The following is a 22,578-nucleotide window of genomic DNA, read 5'->3' as shown; positions in this document are numbered from 1 at the left end:
GACTTGAAAATAAATTTCATAAGAACCTGGCATAATGCTTTAGGATTTTGTGACAACAGATCAATAAACAGTAATCATGAACTTGGACAAGTGAACCATCAATAAATTGCATGTATCATATTTAAATGTTAATGAATGAAAGACTGAGGCTCTGGGCAAACCAACAGCATATTAACATCACTGAACAGTGTATACTCAGCCAATAATATTATAGTTAAGAATATATTCTATTTCTTAAAATATTCGAGTTAGTCTTGTTTAGTTATTGTAAATAATTTAGACTTTAACTGTATTTGTTTCTTTTACTTACCTCATTGTTTTGTGTGGCTACTGAATTATATACTTTTGGATTAATACAGTATTTTTCTATCTTCTATCTTTTAATTATAGTGTGTGAATCTTATCATCGCAACGTACGTGGAATACTCCGTATGTCTATCTACACTAAGTAGCACTATGCTTTACTCATATTAAGCATATTTTATATTTTTATTTTCACAACATTAGGGGGGTGCACCGTTCCTGGAAGTACTGCAATACCAGGTCGATGCGCGGAGTGGACGGAGCAAGCCCCTATTCCATCTCCCTGTTCCAAAAATCAATTTAATATATGGTCCCCGGGTAGGGGCCGTATCAGATATTAAACTGATAAGAACAGATACTACACTTGATCTTAGCCAAAAGGCCGAGAAGCGATACTGTGATCACGTCGGAGAAAGGAAGGAGTTCTCCTCACAGTCCCCCTCACTGATGGGTATAAACCTGCAGCAAGTCTACAGTGACTGTAGACGGTTACGCGTTCTGATTGGTCCCAATCATTGAGCTCAGGGTGTCACGTGACTGACTGTAGACAATTGAGCCTTCTGATTGGCCGAGAGTCCACACTCATGTCTATATGCACATTTTGGATTCAGCGTAAATGTAAAATGTAAAGTATTTTTGGTAAGATCATCACATGATCATCACTCATTAATAAATAGACAATTAACTCTTAGTCAATTTTCAGAGGTCAGTATTTTTAAGGTTTTTTTCTATCCTATCTTTTCTTTGTAGTGTGTTGACAATCTCATCATTGTAACGTACGTGATAAACTCAATATATCTATCTACAGTGGTTGGCAATATGTTTCACTCATATTGTTAGGCGTATTATATATCTTTATTTTCACAATGTTAGGGGGGTGCACCGTTCCTGGAAGTACTGCAATACCAGGTCGATGCGCGGAGTGGACGGAGCAAGCCCCTATTCCATCTCCCTGTTCCAAAAATCAATTTAATATATGGTCCCCGGGTAGGGGACGTATCAGATATTAAACTGATAAGAACAGATACTACACTTGATCTTAGCCAAAAGGCCGAGAAGCGATACTGTGATCACGTCGGAGAAAGGAGGGAGTTCTCCTCACAGTCCCCCTCACTGACGGGTCTAAACCTGCAGCAACAGTCCGACAGCAGCGGGTGAAATAACAGATAAAACACGCTGAACAACAGTCGGAGTAAAAGCAAATTCGCTATAAAGTCGCTATAAATACAGTTTACTAAATCAAACGTAATGTCTCCTCCGCGCTTCACGGTCACGTGGTGCGTTCTCGTCCAATAGGAATGTAAAGCAGTAGAGGCGCTGCTTTACAACGTAACGCTGCCATGGAAACGAGCCGCTTCTATTATTCACTGATGTTCATGTTCACACATTAAAAACTAATCAATTACTGAGTGTTCTGCGCCTAAAAAGCTATTTTTTAAAATGGCTGTGTCCATTTTGAACAACAAACGGAGCTCCGACGCTCTCTAGTGGACGGAAGACCGAACTGCACTTAATTTGTACACTGAAACACAAAAACACCCCTAAAACCAACAATATAATGTCTTCATGTAAGTTAAACGTGCATTCATCACTTACTGCACAAACCTGCTTCCAAAAGAAAGTACATTTATTTGTCAGTGATAAAAAAAACAATAGACTAAAATATTTCATAATGGGTACTTTTACTTATGATACTTACATGATATGATAAGTACATTTTGCTACTAATACTTCTGTACTTTGAATTCAGGACTTTGACATGTAATGGAGTATTGTTAGATGGCAGTATTTCTACTTCAGTAAACAATCTTAATACTTCTTCCACCACTGGATAAGATATGATAACCTTTATTAATCCACAGGAGGAAATTCAGCTGTTAGAGCAGCAGCAGAATCAGATTACAAAGAAAAGTAACATCAGAGTAGAAAATAGAGGAGGAAAATATAATAATAAAAAAAAGAATAAAAAAAGAATAAGATGCCATTATGGGTATGTACATGAGCAGAGCATAACAATATAACTGTACAACCTGAATTTCAGTGCAAGTGTCACTGAAGTGTAAAGACAATGAACTGATGGAAAACAACTGAGCGGAAAGGAAACTGTACAACTAAACAGTGGTAGGCAAACAAGCGGCCCTATATCACCCTACTAATGAGTCTTAGTAGAACCCAGAGGGATTGTGTCAGCACTGGGACACACTTTTAAGACTCCAACTCCTCCAAGAGAAATGCCCTCTGCTCGTCTCCTTCGCCTTCCTGCTGGCAGAGGCCGACAACATGCTGGACTACAGGAACAGGATTCTCTCCACTTTTGGCACTGTGCTAAAAATGGACTCCACAAAACATAGTGCAATAATGTTTTGGTTTTTTGTCATGTTTTAAATACAAATTCATTTACATATCAGTATAATTTAAATTTCAATCTGCAACCATCAGAGTTTCTCACATCTTGCCAATATGTTATATTTTGCAAGTGGTGAAAAAGCTGTCTGGACAGCAAAGGCACACCTGAGTGGTTCACCAGCACTGGGAACGAGTCCTCCCACATTGTCTCCTTTGTCCTTAAAATGTGTCAGGAGTCCTAATGTGTCATGGCGTGACAAACAGGTTGCAGCAGGCCGACCAGTCTGTGACCAAGATCTTGTACATCGATCGTGGATGTTGTCACGCACACACCAAACAGCTCTGGAGACTTTGTTCCAGCCTGGGTTGAGCAATGACATGGTGGTGCGTCCAAACATTTTCCACCAGATCCATCGGTTTAATGCAGCCATTCGCACAGACAGCCCGCTGTGTTCACGTCCGCCCTGGCAGGAGCAGTGCTTGCCTACAACCGGACATTCCCGCTCATTCAGACAGCCACTGACGAGTTCAAAGGACCCACTGGACTAGACGAGAGTGGGGTCAGCCTGTTCAAATCAGCAGGTACAAAACTTTATGCAAACATATTAAAAAAGTTATCAATACTACTTTCAATGTTGGGAGTATCAAATGCAAGGTACACATACACTCTATGGTCTACATACTATAATGCTCGTATAGTGTTTTAGAAAATACAGACAGGTGACAAATTAAAGGAAAAACTCGTACAGGTCTGAATGCTTGACCCCTACAGTGAGGGGATCTGGTGGCTCTGTTATGCTTTGGGGGGCATTTTGCTGGCATGATTCGGGTTCACTTGTCCCCTCAGAGGGAAGGGTCACTGCTAATCAATACAAAGTTGTTCTGATTGATCGGCTTTATCCTATGATCAAACATTTCTATCCCAATGAGAGTGGTCTCCTCCAGGATGACAATGTCCCAGTTCACAGGGCACGAGGGGTCATTGAATGGTTTGATGAGTGTGAAAATGATGTGAATCATATGCTATGGCCTTCAGTCACCAGATCTCAACCCAACTAAACACCGACAGGAGATTTTGGACTGATGTGTTAGACAGTGCTCTCTACCACCACCATCGAAGGAGGAAATATCTTTTGGAAGAATGGTGTTCATCCCTCCAGAAGAGTTCAGACTGTATAATCAATGCCAAGGCTGAAGAGCAGCTATATTTTTCATAATTTAGAGACTTCAAGAAAACTACTGTCATGGTGATTGTTTTGTATAAAGGTTTATGTTTTAAAAAAAGTTCTCCACTTTTTACAATTTAGATAAAGTGATCAGAAACACAGTAACACTGAGTTACATTTTAAATAGAATAATATTTTTTTCCAGATATATTAATGCAACATTTACAGTGCATTTGTTCAATCAATGAAAATAAAGTGTCAGATTACTTACATGTACCTGTGTAACATGGAATATACAGCTTTTTGTTAATGATACGAGACAACATTAAACATATAGCTAAAAAAAGTGTACCTTCATCATGAGGATAAAGCTCATCTGTGTGTCAGGGGTCAGGAGGACAGTAGACAGGAGGCAAAGGCAGTAATGACCTTCAATGTCTTTTACAAGCAGTTTTACTACAATAAATACGTTTTAGAAAATCTGCACACCTAATAAAGACAGGCAGGGAGACAGAGAAAAAAGGGGGGAAAAAACTCAAGAAAAAGGTAGACAAATAGAGCAGAGGAGGCAGTAATGTGCTTCAGTTGCTCAAATACACAACTGGATGCCATGCAGCTTTTCTGTGGAAACAGTCGCTAATGTTAAGGGTATCGTTATGTCCCTTAAGAAAAATATAAAAATGATTACAGTGGAATTTACAGACTACATGGAGATAAGCCAGTCCTGTGACTGAACACACCCACCCAGCCTCAACTATGGTAGGCTTGACTATGAGTGGTTAGTTAGTGAGTGGAACAAAGAACATGTACCATAATAATAAAAATATATATACTGAGTATAGAAAAAACAGGGGACAAATGGCTGATACCAGGTTGCAGTACTTTGAGATGAAGACAGGTAAACTATAAAGCCAGTGAATTCCAAACATGTTGACTTGTGACCCCATCAAATGAAGCAGTGTCTTCAGCCACTCAAAGGTTGAATGTTGTGAACAGCCCCTTTTCCATCTCAAATTGATTGATCTGAATACTTTTAAATGTGTCTAGTAATTGGAATTCATGAGACATGATTAGAACATGATTTTGTGTTGCAGATATATATTTTGCTTTCCTATCCTATTAATCATCATGCAATTTAAAATTATTTTTGAAATCACTGCTGTAAGCCATTATCCCTCAGTGTACTGACCTTATTAAAAAGGGAGACGCAGACTGCAAAAGAGCTGCAACGCAATATAAATGACCTTATTTTCAGTGATTGTGTGGGTGTGATATATGTTTCATGCATCTCTGTACATCAGAATAATTTTGTACCTTCTTTACTTAGATACAATTACAACTATACAATACTAACATGGATTTTGGATAAAGATCATTAAACTATTTTTCTACAATAACTAATCAATGAAAAAATGCCTACACTTGGTGGTTTGAGTTATTTATTTTTCACATATAATCAGGGGAGAGCGCGAACGCAGTCCCCCACTACCAGAAATTATGCAGTCGAGATTCCCACATTTGGGGAATTCGCAGGGGTCAGCACAACCGGAGTGCAATGGCTGAGCCTCGCCCTGGGTGAACCACCTTCTTGATCATGGTATCTCCCCTGCCAGGTAAGTATGAGTTGTACACATCACAGCCAGGGAAGTCTTTCACAGACATACCATGCTGACTGATGGTGCTGACAATCAATACATCATCAAAACCACAGGCTATAAGAGGCTGTGGATCTGCAGGAAGTCAATACAGAAGGAGCAGTTTTGTACTAATGCTAACAAAGATTATTTACTTTACTATTTATATTGTACTTAAGTACGGACTGGTGTTCCCATGATGCATTGCTGTATTTCCACATCAAAAGCTGACCTAAAAATCACCCATTGTATAAATCTTACCTCCAACAAATGAGTAACAATCCAACAGAAAGCTCAGATGACCCAACACTAAATCATACTGCAATCAAAAGTTGTTTGATCCACATTTGAAACTCAGAGAAAAGAATAAAAACACAAAGCACACGTTTTTTTCCCCTCACATTACAACCACTTCCTGTTTCTTTGTTCAATGGTGGTGGGCAACAGACATTCCTGCTACTGCCACCTACTGCTCTGGAGTGTGAACTACGCTGTTTAACATATTTATCAAGATGCTTCTCTGTACTTTATGTGACTAACAGTAAGATGAAATAATTTCAAAAACCACAGAAAATTTAGTTTATTTGCCTTTCTTTTAAATGTGAGGCAAAGCATGCTGGGAAACAACACCAGCAGAAATTATGCAGAGTGGATTCTCACTTTTGGAATGAACTGGCCTAATAAACTGAAACACCATTTTGTTTCAAAACTAGAGAGCAATGAAGCTAAACGACACGACAGTTTGATGACCTACCAAGAAAAAAAAAAAAATGTTCTCATATTTTTCTAAAATGTAGAAAGGACAGTCAAAACAACACTTTTTTTTTTTCTTTTTTTTTTAAACAAGTCCCTTGTCTCACTCAACGGCCACTATTGAAACAGTTACAGTGTGTAAAGACTAAAGGCCTTTTTTTCATGCGATTCATTTGCACATCAATATGTTTTTTTGAACTGTTGTTTTTGTCATGAGTACTTTCACACAGAATGTGAATATTGTGAGGTGAAAAAGCAACGTGATGCTTTTTGGGAACAAGGTCGATTTTTCACTGAGTTTTCACACAGCAAATAAAAGCATGAACCAATGCACATAACCTGCACAGACAGTTGTTTATTGTGAAGGCCCACATGGGGTTTTGAATATCCTGCTGTATGTGTTTTGAACTTATTTACCATATCTACATTGATTGATCAGCTCCCAGTCTGTGAGCTTGTCTGTTTCACTGCAGGCAGGCAAGTACAATCACTCACTATGGGGGCTGAGAAATAAAGCCAATGAATCAATATATGTATGTATCACATATCATCATATGCATCATCATCATGTATTTATAAATACAAACACTGTGGATTTCTTCACATGGAGCTGACATGTAAACTGTTTTGGTTCAGTAAGTGTCTGCTGTCAGTCAGCCTTGTGAAGGCAGTTTGTCCGGCCGCTGTCCTCTCAGCTCCCCAGGAGCTGCAGATGACAGACGGCTGCTTCTGTGGACAGAGGATGGTGTCAACATCATCCTGTGATGATGATGATGATCTTGTTCTTCTTCTCCGCACTCGACAAAAGAAGAGGAGAGCGTTATATCCATTCAATCCACACCAACTGTGACCTGTGTTCAGCGTCTCTGTCCACAGAAGCAGATGCCTGACTGCCTTCACCAGGCTGACTGACAGCAGAATGAGCTGTCGCAAACTCTTTCGCAAATTCCTGTTTCTGTGTGTCTGTCACAAATTCATACCACTGCCAGTGTGAATAGTTTTGATGAAAATTATTTGCAGGCTATTATTTAGCATTTTTGTGTTGTTTATTCGTCACGCCCCCAGTGTGTTAAGGCTTTTAGAACCATTGTCGGGAAATGTCACCAACTTGCCAATATTAAAAATGCAACGAAAGCAAAGTATCAGAATGGAGTCCTCTGTGGGAATATAATTTTGTTTTTTAACAATCCAATGACTACACAAGAACAACAAATAGAGCTTCAATAGTCTCTTGTGGAAAACTGCTAACTGCAGAATTCAACTCTTTACTCAGTTCTACAAAACATTTTAATTCACTGATGTTTTTCAGTGGATTGTCGACCTTCAAAAGATTTCAGAATATATTTCATTAGGAAAATCTGCAAATTAGAGACTAAAGTGAACAAGAAGAAACTTTCATATTCTTTTCTTCTTCACTGACTGACAGTTCACTTCCATAGCTGTCTGGTTCACAACAGAGAGCCATTGTGTGATTTTAATTCATTAAAACATGATTCCCTGAAGCTGAATTACTCAAAGTATATGAGAGAGTATATAACAGGCTGTCTGCAGTTTTCACCTTATTAAATTCAAGTTTAAATTTAGGTTTAAATTTAAATTTAAGACTTTAAGACAGCACAGCATGAAATTTAACACCTTTTTCACAATCATACTGGTCAAAGAACAGAAGACCAGTAGAGACAATTAGTGATGTTGTGCTCGAAGCAGTCAACTCGACAGTTTCAACCTTTCAAAGCAACAGTATTTCAACAAGATGTGTTAATGTTTCATATTTAAAAACTGAGCTGTAGACTCTGTTTGAGACTGATCATTTTAAATAATATTTATTGATCAAAATAACAGTAATGAAAGCAGTAAACCCACTTGCACTGTGTCATTACAGTTTCTCTGATTTAATCCATCCATACAATGCAGTACCAAGAGTTGCTCAGAAGATATCACCATTTTGCTTATATAAAAAGGTTTTGAAACAGTGAGACATTTACTTAGAAATGCTTCATATTGAATCAGTGCGTCAGCAAGCTTTGTTTCCCTCTCAATGCTTAACAGCATTCAATATCAAATCCATTACTATGCTCCTTACAACTCCCCTCTGCTAAATGTCATTTTCTTTTAAACATATTATCAGGGGAGAGCGCGAACGCAGTCCCCCACTACCAGAAATTATGCAGTCGAGATTCCCACATTTGGGGAATTCGCAGGGGTCAGCACTACCGGAGTGCGATGGCTGAGCCTCGCCCTGGGTGAACCACCTTCTTGATCATGGTATCTCCCCTGCCAGGTAAGTATGAGTTGTACACATCACAGCCAGGGAAGTCTTTCACAGACATACCAATCAATACATCATCAAAACCACAGCCTATAAGAGGCTGTGGATCTGCATCAAGTCAATATTAGAAGGAGCACTTTTGTACTAGGGCTAACAAAGATTATTTACATATTACTTGAGAAGTAAGGACTGGCACTCCCATGATGCAATGTTGTATTTGCAAAACAAAGGCTGTTTGATACACATTATTCCTCACATTACAACCACTTCCTGTTTCTTTGTTTACTAGCAGTGGGCAACAGACATTCCTGCTGCTGCCACCTACTATTCTGGGGTGTCAACAACACTTTAGCATTTATCAAGATGCCTTTCTGTACTTTATGTAACTAACAGCAAGATGAAATGATTTCAAAAGCAACAGAAAATTGAGTTCATTTCCCTTTCTTCTGATATGTCGGGGAAAGCAGGCTGAGAAACAAAACCAGCAGAAATTATGCAGAGTGGATTCTCAATTTTTGGGAATGAGCTGGCCTAATAATCAAACTGAAACACCAATTAATTTCAAAACTAGAGAGCAATGATGATAAACAACACAAAGAGTTTGATGACCTATTGAAAAAAAAATTATGTTTTCCATATTTTTCTCAAATGTGGAGAATCAGAAGATGTCACAATGTTACCTCAATAAAAATGTTTTGAAACAGTGAGACATTTACAACATAAATGCTTCATAATGATTTATTGCTTCATCAAGCTTTGTTTCCCCCTCAATGCTTAATGGCATTCATCATCAAATCCATTACTATGCTCCCTACAACACTCTGCTGAATGTCATTTTCTTTTGAACATATTATCAGGGGAGAGCGCGAACGCAGTCCCCCACTACCAGAAATTATGCAGTCGAGATTCCCACATTTGGGGAATTCGCAGGGGTCAGCACAACCGGAGTGCAATGGCTGAGCCTCGCCCTGGGTGAACCACCTTCTTGATCATGGTATCTCCCCTGCCAGGTAAGTATGAGTTGTACACATCACAGCCAGGGAAGTCTTTCACAGACATACCATGCTGACTGATGGTGCTGACAATCAATACATCATCAAAACCACAGGCTATATGAGGATGTGGATCTGCTGAAAGTCAATACAGAAGGAGCAGTTTTGTACTAAGGCTAACAAAAATTATTTACTTTACTATTTATATTTTACTATTTCTCACATTACGACCACTTCCTGTTTCTTTGTTTACTAGCAGTGGGCAACAGACATTCCTGCTGCTGCCACCTACTACTCTGGGGTATCAACAACACTTTAACATTTATCAAGATGCCTCTCTGTACTTTATGTGACTAGCAGACAGATTAAATAATTTCAATAACCACAGAAAATTGAGTTCATCTCCCTTTTTTCTGATATGTCGGGCAGAGCAGGCTGAGAAACAAAACCAGCAGAAATTATGTAGAGTGGATTCTCACTTTTTGGGAATGGTGTTTCAGTTTGGTCTAATAATCAAACTGAAACACCATTTCATTTCAAAACTAGAGAGTAATGAAGCTAAACACAAAGAGCTTGATGTCCTATCAAAAAAAAAGAAAAATGTTTTCATATTTTTCTCAAATGTGGAAAGGACAGTGAATACAGCACTTCTTTTTTTTTACAATTCCCTGTTCTCAGTCAACGGCCACTTTTGAAACAGTTGCAGTGTGTTAAGACTAAGAACCATTGTCGGGAAATGTCGCCAACATTAAAAATGCAACGAAAGCAAAGTATCAGAATGGAGTCCTCTGTGGATGAGGAGTACAGTATTTTTTTTAACGGTCCAATGACTGACTATACAAGAACAACAAATAGAGCTTCAACAGTCTCTTGTGTAAAACAGCTAACTGCAGAATTCAATTCTTTACTCTGTTCTACAAAATACTTAAATTCACTGATGTTTTTCAGTGGATTTTCGACCTTCAAAAGACTTCGAAATACATTTCATTAGGAAAATCTACAAATTAGAGACTAAAGTGAACAACAAGAAACGTTCATATTCTTGTCTTCTTCACTGACTGACAGTTCACTTCCATAGCTGTCTGATTCACAACAGAGAGCCATTATGTGATTTTAATTCATTAGAGCGTGATTCACTGAATCTGAATTGATCAAAGTATATGAGAGAGTATATTACAGGCTGTCTGCAGTTTTCACCTAATTAAATTTAGGCTTTTTAAATTTTAAATAATACTTATTGATCAAAATAAGAGTAATGAAAGCAGTAAACCCATTTGTACTGTCATTACAGTTTCTGATTTAATCCATCCATACAAATACAGTACCAAGAGTCGCTCAGAAGATGTCACCATTTTACCTCTATGAAATGATTTAAACAGTGAGACATTTACAATACAAATGCTTCATATTGATTCAGTGCTTCATCAAGCTTTGTTTCCTCCTCAATGCTTAACAGCATTCATCATCAAATCCATTACTATGCTCCCTACAACATCCCTCCACTGGATGTCATTTTCTTTTCACATATTATCAGGGGAGAGCGCGAACGCAGTCCCCCACTACCAGAAATTATGCAGTCGAGATTCCCACATTTGGGGAATTCGCAGGGGTCAGCACAACCGGAGTGCAATGGCTGAGCCTCGCCCTGGGTGAACCACCTTCTTGATCATGGTATCTCCCCTGCCAGGTAAGTATGAGTTGTACACATCACAGCCAGGGAAGTCTTTCACAGACATACCATGCTGACTGATGGTGCTGACAATCAAGACATCATCAAAACCACAGCCTATAAGAGGCTGTGGATCTGCAGGAAGTCAATATTAGAAGGAGCACTTTTGTACTAATGCTAACAAAGATTATTTACATTTTACTTGAAAAGTAAGGACTGGCACTCCCATGATGCAATGCTGTATTTGCAAAACAAAGGCTGTTTCATACACATTATTCCTCACATTACAACCACTTCCTGTTTCTTTGTTTACTAGCAGTGGGCAACAGACATTCCTGCTGCTGCCACCTACTACTCTGGGGTATCAACAACACTTTAACATTTATCAAGATGCCTCTCTGTACTTTATGTGACTAACAGACAGATTAAATAATTTCAATAGCCACAGAAAATTGAGTTCATCTCCCTTTTTTCTGATATGTCGGGCAGAGCAGGCTGAGAAACAAAACCAGCAGAAATTATGTAGAGTGGATTCTCACTTTTTGGGAATGGTGTTTCAGTTTGGTCTAATAATCAAACTGAAACACCATTTTCATTTCAAAACTAGAGAGTAATGAAGCTAAACACAAAGAGCTTGATGTCCTATCAAAAAAAAAAAATATTATGATTTAATTTTTTTCTCAAATGTGGAAAGGACAGTGAATACAGCACTTTTTTTTTTTTTTTTTTTTTTTTTTTTTTACAATTCCCTGTTCTCAGTCAACGGCCACTTTTGAAATACTTGCAGTGTGTAAAGACTAAGAACCATTGTCGGGAAATGTTGCCAACATTAAAAATGCAACGAAAGCAAAGTATCAGAATGGAGTCCTCTGTGGATGAGGAGTACAGTATTTTTTTTAACGGTCCAATGACTGACTATACAAGAACAACAAATAGAGCTTCAACAGTCTCTTGTGTAAAACAGCTAACTGCAGAATTCAATTCTTTACTCTGTTCTACAAAATACTTAAATTCACTGATGTTTTTCAGTGGATTGTCGACCTTCAAAAGACTTCAGAATATATTTCATTAGGAAAATCTGCAAATTAGAGACTAAAATGAACAAGAAGAAACTTTCATATTCTTTTCTTCTTCACTGACTGACAGTTCACTTCCATAGCTGTCTGGTTCACAACAGAGAGCCATTGTGTGATTTTAATTCATTAAAACATGATTCCCTGAAGCTGAATTACTCAAAGTATATGAGAGAGTATATAACAGGCTGTCTGCAGTTTTCACCTTATTAAATTTAAGACTTTAAGACCTTCCGTAATACAGCACAGCATGAAATTTAATACCTTTTTCACAATCATACTGGTCAAAGAACAGAAGACCAGTAGAGACAATTAGTGATGTTGTGCTCGAAGCAGACAACTCGACAAAGTTTCAACCTTTCAAAGCAACAGTATTTCAACAAGATGTGTTAATGTTTCATATTTAAAAACTGAGCTGTAGACTCTGTTTGAGACTGATCATTTTAAATAATATTTATTGATCAAAATAACAGTAATGAAAGCCAGTAAACCCACTTGCACTGTGTCATTACAGTTTCTCTGATTTAATCCATCCATACAATGCAGTACCAAGAGTTGCTCAGAAGATATCACCATTTTGCTTATATAAAAGGTTTTGAAACAGTGAGACATTTACTATACAAATGCTTCATATTGAATCTGTGCGTCAGCAAGCTTCATTTCCCTTCAATGCTTAACAGCATTCAATATCAAATCCATTAGTATGCTCCTTACAACACTCCTCTGCTAAATGTCATTTTCTTTTGAACATATTATCAGGGGAGAGCGCGAACGCAGTCCCCCACTACCAGAAATTATGCAGTCGAGATTCCCACATTTGGGGAATTCGCAGGGGTCAGCACAACCGGAGTGCAATGGCTGAGCCTCGCCCTGGGTGAACCACCTTCTTGATCATGGTATCTCCCCTGCCAGGTAAGTATGAGTTGTACACATCACAGCCAGGGAAGTCTTTCACAGACATACCATGCTGACTGATGGTGCTGACAATCAATACATCATCAAAACCACAGGCTATAAGAGGCTGTGGATCTGCAGGAAGTCAATACAGAAGGAGCAGTTTTGTACTAATGCTAACAAAGATTATTTACTTTACTATTTATATTTTACTTAAGTACGGACTGGTGTTCCCATGATGCATTGCTGTATTTCCACATCAAAAGCTGATCTAAAAATCACCCATTATATCAATTTTACCTCCAACAAATGAGTAACAATCCAACAGAAAGTTCAGATGACCCAACACTAAATCATACTGCAATCAAAAGTTGTTTGATCCACATTTGAAACTCAGGGAAAAGAATAAAAACACAAAGCACACGTTTTTTCCCCCTCACATTACAACCACTTCCTGTTTCTTTGTTCAATGGTGGTGGGCAACAGACATTCCTGCTACTGCCACCTACTGCTCTGGAGTGTGAACTACGCTGTTTAACATATTTATCAAGATACTTCTCTGTACTTTATGTGACTAACAGTAAGATGAAATAATTTCAAAAACCACAGAAAATTGAGTTTATTTGCCATTATTTTAAATGTGAGGCAAAGCAGGCTGAGAAACAAAACCAGCAGAAATTATGCAGAGTGGATTCTCACTTTTGGGAATGAACTGGCATAATTATCAAACTGCAACGCCATTTCATTTAAAAACTAGAGAGCAATGATGATAAACAACACAAAGAGTTTGATGACCTACCAAGAAAAAAAAGTTTTCATATTTTTCTAAAATGTGGAAAGGACAGTCAATACAGCACTTTTTTTCTTTTTTCTTTTTTTTTAAAACATAATTCCCTCGTCTAAGTCAACAGCCACTTTTGAAACACAGTTGCAGTGTGTAAAGACTAAGAAGCATTGTTGGGAAATGTCACCAACTCACCAATATTAAAAATGCAACGAAAGCAAAGTGTCAGAACAGAGTCCCCTGTGGGATTTTTTTTTTTTTTTTTTTTTTTTTTAACGCTCCAATGACTGACTACACAAGAATAACAAATAGAGCTTCAATAGTCTCTTGTGGAAAACAGCTAACTAACAGCAGAAATCAATTTACTCTGTTCTACAAAATGCTTTAATTCATTTATGTTTTCCAGTGGATCGTCGACCTTCAAAAGATTTCAAAATATATTTTATTAGAAAAATCTGCAAATTAGAGACTATACCATACCATATGCGTTCTCAAGCAACACTACAAATATGGCAGGGCATCTTCACAGGCATCATAGACAAATAAATTTGTGACACAGGCAACTCTTTCATCCTCATTTAGAGCAAAAGAATTAACTAGCACAATAGGAGTGCTTGTAGCATCAGACATGCGACACTAATCAGTGGTGGAGAACACTGGATTTAAGGATTTAATCAGCGTACTAGAACCAAGCTACAAAGTACTAAGCAGGTCGCATCTGACCACAAGAAGATGGCACCATGTGTTTCCCCCTGATGTATGAGAATGTAAAGGTAAAAGCTATTGAAGGTCTGAGCAATGCAGAATTACTTGCCTTGATGACAGATTGCTGGACCTCCAGAGCAACATGACCATCACAGCGCACTACATTAATGACAATTTGGAATCCAGTCCTTCAAACTCGCCCCATCTATGATGCTCACACAAGTGAAACTTTGGCAGAGGAGCTGAGGGAAATAGTAGTGGGATGGAAACTGGACAGACCCAGTGTTTCCATCCATGTGACTACAGATAATGCAAAGAACATTGTCATTGCCACAAAGGAGGCTGGATTGTCATCACATATAGGGAGTTTTGCACACATAGTGAATCTGGCATCCCAGAAGGGGTTGTGAGTGAACCAGATGTCCCGTCTTTTGGGCAAAGTCGGGAAGGTGGTCACTTTATTTCCACCAGAGTACGACTACAGCTGCTGTCTTAAAAGGCCAAACAAGACACACTTCAGCTTCCCCCTAACAAGCTGGTTCAAGATATCATCACAAGGTGGAAATACAGCTATGACATGCTTATACACTACTTAGAGCAACAAGCTGCTATTTATTCTGCTCTCACAGAAAAAAAAAACAAAAACAAAAACACATAAAAGAGGCTGCCAAGGATCTCATCAACCTCTCCGATCAAGATGTGACTGTTCTTGAGGAGGTTGTTTAGGTACTTGAAGCTCCTGAAAACAGTCATATCTTTGCTGAGTTCTGGACAACAACCAACTGTGCCTATGGTCCTTCCTCTCAAACACACAATCCTGACATCTATGAGGCACAGTGACATAGATTCACAGATTGTTAAGGATGTTAAATCTGCTATAGCAGGTAACTTTGAGTAGAGGTATTCTGACCCGAGACTTCAACAGTTCCTGAATGAGAGCACTGCACTAGATAACTGGGATCAATGTCTCTACCCCACCTGGATGACTTCTCTCGGAATGAGATCTTTAATACTCTGGCTGAGAAAATCTTGCAAGAGCATCCCACACAGTTATGTGGTCAATTAATACAATCAAATTTCACAAGTAAGAATATTGCAATTCATTGGAAGATCTCATAATTAAAAAAGCAATGTTTGGCGATTTCTTCAGAACAACCCACACCGCGCCATCAATACCCAAACCATGGCCTGATGTTGTGGAAGAGGAGATGCAGTTCTACAAGATGGCAAAAGTCATCCCTCATGATTCAAATCCACTGAAATGGTGAAAAAGGAAAGCATCTGTACCCACATTACAAGGAACAAGTGTGGCAAGTGAGAGCGTGTTTTCAACGACAGGAGACATTGTGACAGCTCAAAGAGCAGCCCTCTCTCCAGAGAATGTGAACATACTCATCATCTTAAAGAAGAATTAGAAAATGCTAATGTCAGTGACATTTGTCAGGACACAAAAAAAGTCTAAATAGTTAATAGTGTGGTTACGTGTTCAACTGTTTATTATTCAGATATTAGTTTGTTAAAGCTCTTAACTGTTCAAAGAATGTGAAAAATATGGCTGTTCTTTAGTCTCTTCAACACATTCTATCAAAGTCCATTTGTATATTACAGTCAGGCTGTTTTGTTTTTATTGTCAGATTGAATGGCATATGCTTCTGTTTGATGTGATAAGTGCACACTGCAGTTAAAAGAAGAGCCACTAGATGGCAGAAGGTTACTTTACAACAACAGCTTGAGTTTCCTCACCTACAAAAAGCCACCAGGATCCTGAAGTGGGTTTTTGCAGATGAGGAAACACAAGCTGTTGTTTTAAAGTTCTTCTTTTTTTTTTTTTTTTTTACAGTTTATTCCCCATTGACTGGTGAAATAAGTTATTGTTATTTCATTTAAAATAAATTATTTAAAATTCAACCACATGGCCATAGTGTGGTACATTCCCCCCAAAATATGGCGGTTATATCACACTTGTTACCATGTAGCCTGTCTTTTTCAAGAAGAATGAAGGAAGGAAAGTGAATATGCAGAGTGACTGTTTGCTGCTCTAATCTCTCAACTCTGGCGTTAGATGCAGTTTAGCTGTTTAAACAGGAGTTTTAAATAGTTTATTACATCCATAAAAATTAGTTGCTCAGCAAGTGTCGCCATTTTGACCATATCCAAGGTTTCAAAACAGTGAACTATTTAATACAATTACTTCATATTGATTCAGTGCTTCAGAAAGCTGCGTTTCCCCCACATCACTACTTAGAGACAATCAATATCAACTCCATTTCTATGCTATTTAACACCTCACAAAACCTCTCTATAGAATTACATTTTCTTTCAACAAGATATCAGGGGAGAGCGCGAACGCAGTCCCCCACTACCAGAAATTATGCAGTCGAGATTCCCACATTTGGGGAATTCGCAGGGGTCAGCACAACCGGAGTGCAATGGCTGAGCCTCGCCCTGGGTGAACCACCTTCTTGATCATGGTATCTCCCCTGCCAGGTAAGTATGAGTTGTACACATCACAGCCAGGGAAGTCTTTCACAGACATACCATGCTGACTGATGGTGCTGGCAATCAATACATCATCAAAACCACAGGCTATAAGAGGCTGTGAATCTGCAGGAAGTCAATACAGAACAAGCTGTTTTGTACTAAGGCTAACAAAGATTATTTACATTTTACTTGAGAAGTAAGGACTGGCACTCCCATGATGCAATGCTGTATTTTCAAAACAAAGGCTGACACACATTATTCCTCACATTACAACCATTTCCTGTTTCTTTGTTTACTAGCAGTGCCACCTACTATTCTGGGGTGTCAACAACACTTTAGCATTTATCAAGATGCCTCTCTGTACTTTATGTGACTAACAGCAAGATGAAATAATATCAATAGCTGACCTAAAATCACCCATTGTATCAATTTTACAACCCAACAGAAAGTTCAGATGAGCCAAAGCTAAATCATACTACAATCAAAAGTTGTTTGATCCACATTTGAAATTCAGAGAAAAGAATAAAAACACAAAGCACATGTTTTTCCCTCTCACATTACAACCACTCTACTGGTGGTGGGCAACAGACATTCCTACTACTGTCACCTACTGCTGTGGAGAGGGAACAGCGCTGTTTATTAAAGAGCACTCTGACTCACAGACATACAGAACATAAACAGAATGTTTCATAGATGTAGAATATCTACCAACTGCTTGCAACCACAAACAAAAAAGTTACAACTAATGTTACTGTCTACAGCAGGCAAAAAAAATAGGGTTGCCCTCTAAAAGTCGCCAAGTCGATGCATCAGTCAATAAATCCCCAAGTCGAGTCACATTTTTCAGTTGAATCGCTGCCTTCTTTAAGCAACATCATTATACACAAAGTTAATGCAGAGTGACGACATGACAGGCTGTCGACTGTTACAGATTCTTGTCTCTAAATGACCTAAATAGATAACTAAGATGAACACAGATAGGGAAGATGGAAACGGAGGACGGCGTGACACAGAGTGACTGTTTGCTCCTCTCAGCTCTGGAGTTAAATACAGTGAAGTTAGCTAAACTCCCATTTAAACAGACACATACCAGTGACCATCTGACTGTATGGCAATCTGATGTTTTCACATCACAAGCGATGAAAAACAGCATTACATAACAAGTCTTACAGGTAAGACATGGGGCAGCTGCTCTACAGGTGAGCTTGACTGTACTGTTACTGTGGTAATTGGGCAGAGACATGAATAACATTTCATCACAGTGTCAGATTTACTCCATCCATACAAATGCAGTTCCAATAATTCAATCCAGATGTTGCCATTTTGACTATCAAATACTTCAAAACAGTGAATCATTTTCAATATAATTACTTCATATTGATTCAGTGCCTCAAAAAGCCTTATTTCCCTCCTTACTTCTTAAAAGCATTCAATATCAAACCCATTACTACATTCAAGCTATTTATGTCCTTCTTTTTACTTTTAACATTTTATCAGGGGAGTGCGCGAACGCAGTCCCCCACTACCAGAAATTATGCAGTCGAGATTCCCACATTTGGGGAATTCGCAGGGGTCAGCACAACCGGAGTGCAATGGCTGAGCCTCGCCCTGGGTGAACCACCTTCTTGATCATGGTATCTCCCCTGCCAGGTAAGTATGAGTTGTACACATCACAGCCAGGGAAGTCTTTCACAGACATACCATGCTGACTGATGGTGCTGACAATCAATACATCATCAAAACCACAGGCTATAAGAGGCTGTGGATCTGCAGGAAGTCAATACAGAACAAGCTGTTTTGTACCAAGGCTAACAAAGATTAAAAGATTATTTATATCTTATTTGAGAAGTAAGGACTGGCATTCCCATGATGCACTGCTATATTTCCATATCAATAGCTGACCTAAAATCACCCATTGTATCAATTTTACAACCCAACAGAAAGTTCAGATGAGCCAAAGCTAAATCATACTGCAATCAAAAGTTGTTTGATCCACATTTGAAATTCAGAGAAAAGAATAAAAACACAAAGCACACGTTTTTCCCCCCTCACATTACAACCACTCTACTGGTGGTGGGCAACAGACATTCCTACTACTGCCACCTACTGCTCTGGAGAGTGAACAGCACTGTTTATTAAAGAGCACTCTGACTCAGAAACATACAGAATATAAACAGAATGTTTCATAAATGTATAATATCTACCAACTGCCTGCAACCACAAACAAAGAAGTTACAACTAATGTTACTGTCTACAGCAGGCAAAAAACAATAGGATTGCCCTCTAAAAGTCGCCAAGTCGATGCATCAGTCAATAAATCCCCAAGTCGAGTCACATTTTTTCAGTTGAATCGCTGCCTTCTTTAAGCAACATCATTATACACAAAGTTAATGCAGAGTGACGACATGACAGGCTGTCGACTGTTACAGATTCTTGTCTCTAAATGACCTAAATAGATAACTAAGATGAACACAGATAGGGAAGATGGAAACGGAGGACGGTGTGACACAGAGTGACTGTGTTTGCTCCTCTCAGCTCCGGAGTTAAATACAGTGACGTTAGCTAAACTCCCATTTAAAACAGACACATACCAGTGACCATCTGACTGTATGGCAATCTGACGTTTTCACATCACAAGCGATGAAAAACAGCATTACATAACAAGTCTTACAGGTAAGACATGGGGCAGCCGCTCTGCAGGTGAGCTTGACTGTACTGTAACTGTAGTAACTGGGCAGAGACATGAATAACATTTCATCACAGTGTCAGATTTACTCCATCCATACAAATGCAGTTCCAATAATTCAATCCAGATGTTGCCATTTTGACTATCAAATACTTCAAAACAGTGAATCATTTTCAATATAATTACTTCATATTGATTCAGTGCCTCAAAAAGCCTTATTTCCCTCCTTACTTCTTAAAAGCATTCAATATCAAACCTATTACTACATTCAAGCTATTTATGTCCTTCTTTTTACTTTTAACATTTTATCAGGGGAGAGCGCGAACGCAGTCCCCCACTACCAGAAATTATGCAGTCGAGATTCCCACATTTGGGGAATTCGCAGGGGTCAGCACAACCGGAGTGCAATGGCTGAGCCTCGCCCTGGGTGAACCACCTTCTTGATCATGGTATCTCCCCTGCCAGGTAAGTATGAGTTGTACACATCACAGCCAGGGAAGTCTTTCACAGACATACCATGCTGACTGATGGTGCTGACAATCAATACATCATCAAAACCACAGGCTATAAGAGGCTGTGGATCTGCAGAAAGTCAATACAGAAGGACCAGTTTTGAACTAAGGCTAACAAAGATTAAATGATTATTTATATCTTATTTGAGGAGTAAGGACTGGCGTTCCCATGATGCATTGCTGTATTACCACATCAATAGCTGACCTAAAATCACCCATTTTATCAATTTTACCTCAAACAAATGAGTAATAACCCCACAGGAAGTTCAGATGAGCCAAAGATAAATCATACTGCAATCAAATGTTGTTTGATGCACATTTGAAATTCAGATAAAAGAATAAAAACACATAACACACGTTTTTCCCCCCTCACATTACAACCACTTCCTGTTTCTTTGTTCACTGGTAGTGGGCAACAGACATTCCTGCTACTGCCACCTACTGCTCTGGAGTGTGAACTACGCTGTTTAACAAATAGCACATTGACTCAGTGACATACAGAATGCGTTTTTTCTGTATACAAGTAACAGTAACAATAAATAATTCAGACAACAGAAAATTAAGTACACATGTATTCAGTGTTTCTAGCTTCTTTCTGACATATCAGGGAACAGCAGGCTGTGAAACCAGCAGAAATGCAGCAGTGAGCAGTGTTTCCCCTGCCACTGCCTTGGAGGGGCGGCCCGTTTGTATCGATATAGTTTAAAGTTACGTTAAAATACATAAGCCATTTCTTCCGTTATACGGTGCCAGTGTTTGCACCTCTCCTCTCTCACACTATCATCCCAACCCCGCCCCCACTCATTCACAAGTTCTCCTGCAACAGGAGGGAGACGCAGCGCCAGTCCAGGCAGACAAAGAGGCTAAGTTTACCGTCAACAGCTCAGATAATAGCTAATAAACCGTCGAATTAATATCAGCAGCAACTTGTGTTATTAAGCACAATCCACGAGTTGACATGCAGTTGGTCGGCGTTGTTTTTCTTATAGACAGGTTATGATAAACAGTGGCGTTACTTGTGAATGGAGCCATGCTAGCTAACTAGCCTGTAGCTAACTAGCCCGTGTTACCGTATGCTGTCCGTTTTGTTAACACCGGCAGCGAAGTCAAACACTCCCTCAGCAGTTACTTGTTATATTCATTTAATAGTGGCATGCATGTCACCAATTTGCAGCCTCCTGCTCTACAAATAAGGGTTATAAACACCATAGAAAAGGTAGACCATGAAAACCAAAGATCACAATCAATGAATGAAGTGTATTAATACCTGCATAATGTGTTGAAACAGTTGCTTTACTTCTGAACGTAGCAAGCACACTTTTGAAACTTCATCTAACTTAAGTGTTTCTTTATATTTAACATATAGAGGGGGGTGCACCGTTCCTGGAAGTACTGCAATACCAGGTCGATGCGCGGAGTGGACGGAGCAAGCCCCTATTCCATCTCCCTGTTCCAAAAATCAATTTAATATATGGTCCCCGGATAGGGGACGTATCAGATATTAAACTGATAAGAACAGATACTACACTTGATCTTAGCCAAAAGGCCGAGAAGCGATAACGGATGTACTCCGGAGGTGAGGGGGGGATTCTCAGCACAGTCAGTATCAGTGATGGTTTTGGATATGAGCCACAACGTTTTGGATCACAATACGAAACACTAACAGTGTACATTTGATATGTTGTGCCAATGATGTTGTTTTATTGCGAGATTGATGACAAACGAAGTGTTTATAAATGTGCCGTGTTGTGTCCCCATGACCACGTGGTACGCTTTAGTCCAATAGGAAATAGGAACAACAAACTGCCCAAATTTCCGTTCACAGGTCAATATTCTGTCAATTAAACTCAACAACAAACTTGTGGCAAACTACTATATGAGGGGAGATTATTTTGATGTTGGGGAAAATTAGATTTTTACGATTCAATGCTCAATTCACAACAAATGCAGCTCCTCCAGCGGCCTCTGGTGGACACACGAACTAACTGCACCCTTCATGGCCCTTCGTCTCATCTTACACACCGCAATACACAGAATTTACCCGCCTGATATTCCTCCAGAACAGAAGACATGACCACTGACATTTAATGGAAAGTATTCCAGTATAACAAATGGTAATGTAACCTTGACTACCAGGTTAGGTCTACAGAAAAGTTCAGATGCTTAGTAAGAGTAAGTGCAAGAGTAAGAGTAAAGTAATAGATTATAAATCCTACAACCTTGACATGAATCACTTACACTTTGTTCTCAGCAACGTGAGATATTAGAAAAAACGACGTTAGCAATGCCCCACATCACCACCACGACCTAC

At 39.0% G+C, this 22,578-nt stretch overlaps 1 long non-coding RNA gene and 11 other non-coding genes across 13 annotated transcripts; all 12 read right to left on the bottom strand.

Moving 5' to 3' along the window:
* Positions 1–506: 506 nt before the first annotated feature.
* LOC137186923 (U2 spliceosomal RNA) lies at positions 507–697 on the bottom strand. Its single transcript, XR_010929138.1, has one exon. It is a non-coding gene; the product is annotated as a U2 spliceosomal RNA (small nuclear RNA).
* A 478-nt stretch (positions 698–1,175) lies between these two features.
* LOC137186918 (U2 spliceosomal RNA) lies at positions 1,176–1,366 on the bottom strand. Its single transcript, XR_010929134.1, has one exon. It is a non-coding gene; the product is annotated as a U2 spliceosomal RNA (small nuclear RNA).
* LOC137186503 (uncharacterized) lies at positions 1,180–6,353 on the bottom strand. 2 transcript variants are annotated; one of them, XR_010929024.1, is made up of 2 exons: positions 4,168–6,353; positions 1,180–3,215 (listed from the first exon to the last, which is right to left on the bottom strand). It is a non-coding gene; the product is annotated as an uncharacterized lncRNA (long non-coding RNA). The 2 variants fall into 2 exon arrangements; XR_010929025.1 differs by having other exon boundaries at positions 5,711–6,353.
* Positions 5,273–5,436, bottom strand: LOC137186912 (U1 spliceosomal RNA). Its single transcript, XR_010929128.1, has one exon. It is a non-coding gene; the product is annotated as a U1 spliceosomal RNA (small nuclear RNA).
* A 1,974-nt stretch (positions 6,354–8,327) lies between the features above and the next one.
* Positions 8,328–8,491, bottom strand: LOC137186914 (U1 spliceosomal RNA). Its single transcript, XR_010929130.1, has one exon. It is a non-coding gene; the product is annotated as a U1 spliceosomal RNA (small nuclear RNA).
* An 834-nt stretch (positions 8,492–9,325) lies between these two features.
* On the bottom strand, positions 9,326–9,489 carry LOC137186911 (U1 spliceosomal RNA). The gene has a single exon (XR_010929127.1). It is a non-coding gene; the product is annotated as a U1 spliceosomal RNA (small nuclear RNA).
* Positions 9,490–10,994: 1,505 nt separating this feature from the next.
* LOC137186910 (U1 spliceosomal RNA) lies at positions 10,995–11,158 on the bottom strand. Its single transcript, XR_010929126.1, has one exon. It is a non-coding gene; the product is annotated as a U1 spliceosomal RNA (small nuclear RNA).
* A 1,803-nt stretch (positions 11,159–12,961) lies between these two features.
* LOC137186909 (U1 spliceosomal RNA) lies at positions 12,962–13,125 on the bottom strand. Its single transcript, XR_010929125.1, has one exon. It is a non-coding gene; the product is annotated as a U1 spliceosomal RNA (small nuclear RNA).
* A 3,794-nt stretch (positions 13,126–16,919) lies between these two features.
* On the bottom strand, positions 16,920–17,083 carry LOC137186908 (U1 spliceosomal RNA). The gene has a single exon (XR_010929124.1). It is a non-coding gene; the product is annotated as a U1 spliceosomal RNA (small nuclear RNA).
* A 1,480-nt stretch (positions 17,084–18,563) lies between these two features.
* LOC137186926 (U1 spliceosomal RNA) lies at positions 18,564–18,727 on the bottom strand. Its single transcript, XR_010929139.1, has one exon. It is a non-coding gene; the product is annotated as a U1 spliceosomal RNA (small nuclear RNA).
* A 1,337-nt stretch (positions 18,728–20,064) lies between these two features.
* LOC137186907 (U1 spliceosomal RNA) lies at positions 20,065–20,228 on the bottom strand. The gene has a single exon (XR_010929123.1). It is a non-coding gene; the product is annotated as a U1 spliceosomal RNA (small nuclear RNA).
* Positions 20,229–21,634: 1,406 nt separating this feature from the next.
* LOC137186916 (U2 spliceosomal RNA) lies at positions 21,635–21,825 on the bottom strand. The gene has a single exon (XR_010929132.1). It is a non-coding gene; the product is annotated as a U2 spliceosomal RNA (small nuclear RNA).
* Between the last annotated feature and the right edge of the window lie 753 nt (positions 21,826–22,578).

This window comes from Thunnus thynnus, chromosome 7 (assembly GCF_963924715.1).
Source record: "Thunnus thynnus chromosome 7, fThuThy2.1, whole genome shotgun sequence".
In the NCBI taxonomy this organism is placed as follows: Eukaryota; Metazoa; Chordata; class Actinopteri; order Scombriformes; family Scombridae; genus Thunnus; species Thunnus thynnus.
This window is presented reverse-complemented; position numbering and strand designations above follow the sequence as displayed.